This window comes from Suricata suricatta, chromosome 3 (assembly GCF_006229205.1).
Source record: "Suricata suricatta isolate VVHF042 chromosome 3, meerkat_22Aug2017_6uvM2_HiC, whole genome shotgun sequence".
NCBI classification, from domain to species: domain Eukaryota; kingdom Metazoa; phylum Chordata; class Mammalia; order Carnivora; family Herpestidae; genus Suricata; species Suricata suricatta.
In genome coordinates this window covers 3,488,675-3,495,837 of record NC_043702.1, presented here as the reverse complement: position 1 = coordinate 3,495,837, position 7,163 = coordinate 3,488,675, and positions in this window count along the sequence as shown.

The following is a 7,163-nucleotide window of genomic DNA, read 5'->3' as shown; positions in this document are numbered from 1 at the left end:
CTCCCCTTGGCTCCTCCTAGGGGCTTTCCTCTGGGCCATTCTTCCAAAAACTCCTTTGTAATGGCAGATCAACAGATCTCTGGACTGATTCCTACGGTGAAAGAATCATTTGCTGACCCAGAGAATTACTAGGGAAGCTCCTGACGTGGTCCATTCTCCTTACTCCCCGGTACTAAGAAATCAAATAATTATTACATATATTTTACAAAGAAATGCTAAGGTCATTAACATTTTACAAGTAGTGGTGATTAACATCACAGTCTTCATCGTGAAAAGAGGACTTTTGGAGCCACAGTGTCCCAGCTCCACATGGACTCGACAAATCATGACAGTAGTTCTCTCCCTCCATCTCAGACCACTCAGGGCTCTGAGCCACTCACCATCTTCTCTCCGCAGTGTGTGCAGACCTACGTGTGTGGCGAGTGGTGATAAAGGGATTCCTGGAGCATGAGAATGAGTTCCTGGCTTGAAATAAAATCTGGCCAGAGAGACAGGGTAGAATCTTCTGAGAGTCAACTGAGCGGCACAGAGTAGTACTCTCTAAGAGTACCAAGCTTGACTTCAGAAATGAGAAAACTTCCACTTCTGTTCAGTTCCCCAGTCACTGTGCACAAATCATGAGCCCAATGGAGGCTACGTACTGGAGTTGAGATGGAAACTGGAAACAGTTCAGATGCAGTGAATGAAGGGTGTAGGATGAGGTCTGGATCGCTGATTTGGACAACTTAGTGAGGGATGAGGCCTTGTCGGAGCCAGCAAACCCAAGAAAAGTGGGCTGGAGGAAAAGATAGCAGGTCCAGTGGGGGCATGTGTAGACGTGCCCTAAGCAGAGACTTACTGGGATTCTTCTCTAAGCCAGAACCATGCTGGCATTAGAGGGAGTCATAGACTCCAGCCAGGAAAGCACAGGGAGTCTCACACAGCAAAGCACAGTGGAAGAGTTGCAGCTTGGGTTTACATGGACTCATTGATCATGTGACCCGCAGGACGTACATACATGAGGACAGACACAGATCCTGCAGCGATGGACAGAGAAAGAGGCGACAAATCTGCTGGAGAGGAGTCTGGGGGTGGGTAGCTAGGGGCAAATTAGAAAGTTGCTCTGCACACAGGTTGGTGGGGGGAGGAGTAGAGCATAGAAAGGTGCCCTTCTCAGGAGTGGTGCCCTGGCCTTCAGGGGAAGGGCAAGGAGAGGATCCCCAGCCCCCAAGCCTAGTTTCTTCTCTCCATGAGTCTTTAGAAATGATCCTAGAAAGATTGGGGTCAACAAGTGTAACTGCCTGGTGCACCTTGGCCTCCTCTCAAGGGTGCTTTGGGAAAAAACCCTTCACTTCTTCCTTTTGGACCACTGGAGCATCTACCAAACAGTGAGCCAGAGCAGGACAGAGGCTTTGGCCACCTCCAGGATCCCAGAATACTTTGCTGTCTGGTGAGAGATGATACTTTTCCAGGAAGGCTAATTTCTGTACTCTCCTAAAGGTCCATAGAACCAGAATACAGGCTATTAGCTCCCTAAAGCCCCGCTAAATGAAAAGCCTCTATTTCTCAACATTTTAATGAAATGTATTTTATTTTTTAAAAGTATTTATTCTGAGAGAGAGAGAGAGAGACAGAGACAGAGCAGAGGAAGGGAAGAGAGGGAGGGGGAGAGAAATAGAGACTCCCAAGCAGGCTCTGCACTGCCAGCTTGGAGTCTGATGTAGGGCTCGAACTCAGGAACCATGAGATCACGACCTGAGCCGAAATCAAGAGTCAGATACTTAATGGACTGAGCCACCCAGGTGCCCCTAAATGTACTTTAGAGCTGAAATCTTGCCTGCTTAAAACTCTGGTCTAGCTAACTAGGTGGAAGGTTTCCATGCCATTGCTGATGTCATTGTTTCCAAAGCAACATTATAGACTCCATAGTGGGATGGTTCAGTTCATGTTGAATCACAATGGCCCATGCAGCTTCTTTAAAACTGATTTCCATGTAGAATCAGAATAGATTCAAATTATTTTTGCTGCCATTTACAGATCTGCTGCTTAAAGAAATCCTGTGTTTCAAATGCTTCAATCATATTATCTCCTTCAAGGCATTCTCTTCATTTGTTGCTTTAATTCTTTCACATCTTGTCATGTCTCTTTAATTTTGACATTTCATAACAGTAACATGGCAGCTGGGCTACACCACATTACCACAGTCTTAGTGTATGGGAAGGGGGAGGTTGTTGGATTTTAGACTTCTGGACAAGTGTTGGTGCTGATTGTAATGAATGAGAAGCCACATTTCTCTGTGTGCCACCAGTGTCAATTTTGATCAATGATGATTTCAAGTCCAATAATTCTTAATAGCCAATGATTGGCTCCTGTGCAGGGGGATGGGGGTGGGGGGGCAGAGAAGACAGGTGCTGAGCATTTTTCTCCAAAGCTGTATAGAGCAGCAAGGAGACTGAGTATTGTCCTCACTTGCCATATGAGGGGAGCCTGTGATATGGGGCTCATATGTGACACATAAAGGTTGATGACTGTCAAGCGTAAGGTTGACCAATTAATACCTTCATCCATTTAGTTCAGCAGATTTGCATCTAGTAGCTACTATATGCCAGGCACTGAGCTGCATTTGAGTAGTCAGTGATGAGTAGTACACACCATCTTTAGGGATCTTAACATCTTACCTGGGAGACAGATAATAAGACCACTTATGAAACACAATGGCAAGTGCAATGAAAAATATAGATGAGGTAGTGGTAGGGCAGAATATGAGTCTGTGTGCACGTGTTCATATGTGTATGTGTATGTGTGGTGCGCTATCAAGTGTTGGGAGAACACAGCTTTAGTTAGCGTGGCCTGAGACATGTCTCTGAAGAGGTGAGGTTTCAGCTGAGACCTGATGCCAGGCCCATGAAGAGCATTTCAGGCAGAGGTGATGCACATAGAAAGTCCTGAAAGTACAGGAGTCCTGGGGGCGGGAGGGGTGGTGACAAAGACTGGTAGAACAGAAAGGAGGCCAGTGTGATCATCGAAGCAAAATGACCAAGGGAGTGAGGAAATGGAGGGGGTACAGATCAAAGAAAAGAGTAAAGAGCATTGGGGTGTCATTAAAGGAATTTTAAAAATATTTTTCAAAAGTTTAGAATAATTTCATTTAGCATGACACTCAAGAGAGGAGGGCACTTGTGGGGAAGAGCACTGGGTGTTATGTGGAAACAAATTTGACAATAAACTATTTTAAAAAAAAGAAATGTTAAAAAAGTTTAGAATAATTTTAGATTTGCAGACAAGTTGTAAAGATAGTACAGAGATTTCCTGTATACTCGGAACCTATTTTCCTCTGTAGTTAATGTCCTACATTAGTAGGGTGCATTTGTTTATAACTAATTAACCAATAACAATACATTACTGTTCATCATTTACAATTTGTTTTTTGAGCACTTCCTTTCTTTCCAGCAGTATAAGGTGCTCCAGACCCACTTGGTACATTTCCTGCCCCAGCCCTACCACCACCAGTCATTTCTTCAAGGATCTGCATTCTTTTTATTGGAGAATGGTGGTAGAAACCAAGATCTGGGTGCCAGGTGTGCTCATTGCCGTGGGGTGCCTCTGCTCTGGAGTGTCAGTAGAAAGAGCTTAGAAATGCCTGTGTGTGAATGGAACCTGGATGGCTTAGTTGGTTAAGCATCTAACTTTGGCTCAGATCATGATCTCACAGTCCATGGGTTCGACCCTCACATTGGGTCCTGTGTTGAAAGCTCAGAGCCTGGGGCCTGCTTCAGATTCTCTGTCTCCCTCTCTCTGCACCTCTCCTGCTCACACTCTGTCTGTCTGTCTCTCTCTCTCTCTCTCAAAAATAAGTAAACATTAAAAAATGTTTTAAAAAGAAATGTCTCTCTGTGTGCTACCATGTGTACACATGTATCTGCGACCGCTTCTGTATTTATCCGTATGTGGCTCTATTGGGACAGACATGAGTGCATCCCAATGTTCCCAACCCTGACGCTGTATCATGTGGTTCATTCTATCCCCATACCCCCACTGATCTCTAACCTCCTACTCCAAAAGGGAGGAACACAGCCCTCACCATTTGCTGCCCATTTATGTGACTGTCCCATTGTATCAGGCATATAGTGGTTTCAGAGCTGTTAACTTGTACATCATGAAAAACAGCTTCACCAACCACAGCATGGAGCCCACATGTGGCTCCTTTTGCCTTATTTCCCAAGGTTTTCAGGTCAGCCCCTCTTGTCCCCCTCTGCCCTCAGTGAGGTGGTTTCATGCATTTGTGATAGTTACATTCTTTGGTCACAGTCCGTGTTCCATCCTGGGACCCCCCCCACTGGCCTCCATCAAGACCTTCTCTGTCTCATTTACCTTTCTTGAGCCCCCTCTGGCTGCTGCATGGGGACTGAGCTGCAGGGAGTTGAGTTGGGGTGGGAGGGGCCACCACAGCATGTAAGTGAGGGAGGACAGGGTTTGGACTGGGGTGACTGCCATGGTGATGAACACATGTGCATGAGATCAACTGTGGGCAGAGGTGGATAGATGTGAGTTTTTGCAGTAAGCAGAAAGATGTCCCAAAGGGAACTGGACCCCCCATTCAACTTTGTCCTGAAACCAACCTCAGCCTCCTCCCTCCCAGTCCTGAGTCCAGCCCTGGGCTTGGTAGGAACTTTATGTGTGACTCATTATGCCCCAGAGAATCGTGTTCACTGGCGAAAGCACTTTATTATTCATGTGGATAACATCTTTCAGTGTGGTTGAACCACGCCATCCCATCATAAACATAGTTGCCAGGCTGTTGTAAAGAGTTATGAGTGTGAGGAGGATGTTGCTCACCTCCACCATCTGCTCAGCACCAAGAACAGCTGAACTAGGTCTGGCAAAGGGGACAGTATATACATTTTCTGCTCCTTTGATAGATTTGTTTGGGGAACATGTTCTAGTGATTAATGAGCCATTTCCTTACTGATACACCGCACGTGTCCCCATTAACAAATGAATGATTCCCAGGCAGCCTTGGCAGAGCCCTGCCCTGACCGTATCTCAGGATGCAGCCAGGAGGGGGCAGGCCAGGAGGGGCTGATGTCTGGGAGGAGGTCACGACCCGGGGAGGACAGCCCTGGAGAAATACCTTTCTTTGCAGGCTGGTGGAGGAGGTGATCATGGTGGGGGGCCCAGGGCACCCACAGAGGAGCAGCTTGGGGAGCCCAGGCCACAGGATGCAAAGCTCCCTCCTGTCCATTCCAATATCGTTCCTCCTGATGGTTCCAGAGCTCCTCCTTAGATGAGTCAGTCTTCCTCTGACTTGTGATAGCACATCTCATGTCTCACCTGCTCACTGCCTCTACCGGAGCTGTGATGAGTCCTCTGCAGAGCCCAGGTACTCTGCCCTAGGACTTTGGACAATGAGGCAGAGAACTGACAACCCAGAGTATACTTGTCACCCAGCCCCCGGAAGGATTCCCTTAGAGCAGCCGCTGTGAGTCATTGTGTCCAGTATCCTGCTGGGACAATCCCCAAAGAAGCGTCTCTCATGTGAGGTTTCCAGCTCAGAGCGATCCACCAAGGCTCACTCCCTAGGAAAGGGGCTCAGTGAGTCAGACCAAGGCCCCACCCAGCTCAGGTTTTATAATTTCAGGGTCTGCAGAATCTCAAGGACCACCTCCCAGCCCAGCATCTAATGTAGATTCCCAAGATTGGAAGAGATGCAGCCACCTCCCCACGGAAGGGAGAGGAACATTTCCAAGGTCCCAGAGACCCTAGCAGCTTGGCCATGTCTACTTCAGAGCACGCTTTCTCCAAACCTGCCTCTGCCTGTTCCCCCCTGGCTCTTTCTTTTTCTCTGCCTGGTGCCCCTACGCACTCTGCAGGTCTCAGCCCAGATGTCACCTTCTTGAAGAAAACATGCTGACCCCATAGCTGGGAGAGACATCCTCCTCTCAGCTCCTATAATGTGCCACCCTTGTCCAAAACACAGGATTCCCATATTGTCACAGGAGTGGCATTTTTAGAAACTTCCTCATTCTCTGGAGTTTGGGATTCTTAAGTCACAGATGAGGGCTTCATATTCCCGGAACTTCCAAAAAATACACACTCAACAAGTGCCTGTGGAAGGAAGGTTCAGATGAAGGAACGAGCCCATCCACTTCGTAGGGTCTTTTTCTTCTTCTGGGTGGAGAGACCCCCACCTTGTAGTTAATGAAAGATTAAGATTGATCATGGATGACTCTTTCCTAGGGATACTTTAAAGCACAAAGCACATGCACCCCAATGTTCACAGCGGCACTTTCTACAATAGCCAAATCATGGAATGAGCCTAAATGTCCATCAACTGATGAATGGATCATGAAGATGTGGTCTATATATACAATGGAGTACTATATGGCAATGAAGAAGAATGAAATCTGGCCATTTGTAGCAAACTGGATGGACCTTGAGGGTGTCATGCTAAGCAAAATAAGTCAGGCAGAGGACAGATACCATATGTTTGCACTCATAGGTCTAACAGGAGAGACCTGGCAGGGGACCATGGGGAGAGGAAGGGGGAAAGAGAGCAGGGGAGAGTGAGGGACACAGATCAAGGGAGACTACTGAATACTGAAAATGAACCATGGACTGAAGGGGGAGGGGGAGAGAGGGAGGGGGTGATGGTCATGGAGGGGGGTACTTGTGGGGAGAAACACTGGGTGTTATATGGAAACCAATTTGACAATAAACTATAAAAAATAAATAAATTATGTTCTCTCCTTTAAAAAAAAGCACAAAGAAAGGGAACCAAAATTTAAGTCCTTTTCAATGCTTTTTGAACTGTGGATCGTGAAATCAGTTTAGAAGGTGGTGGCCAGCGTTCGTTGAATATAACACAATGGGACCTAGTGTAGGATGAAGTACAGTGGTAAGAGAAATAATATACACATGGTAAGGATAAGTACTGTTAATTGCATTTCAATGACAGTATTAACCACATACATACATACAGAACGGAATGCCTGTAGTTTGCAAAGGGAATCTAGTGTTCATTTGTGGCTTTAGTCTTGACCTTCAGAATGTCAGTTAGCTGTATGCCCTATTTCCCATAAGTTCTGACTTCCCCAATTCTGTATGGATCAAGGATTGGGTGATCCTATAAGTTATTATACTATGTAATCAGTTTAACAAAATAATAACTTGGACAAAGAGGTGAC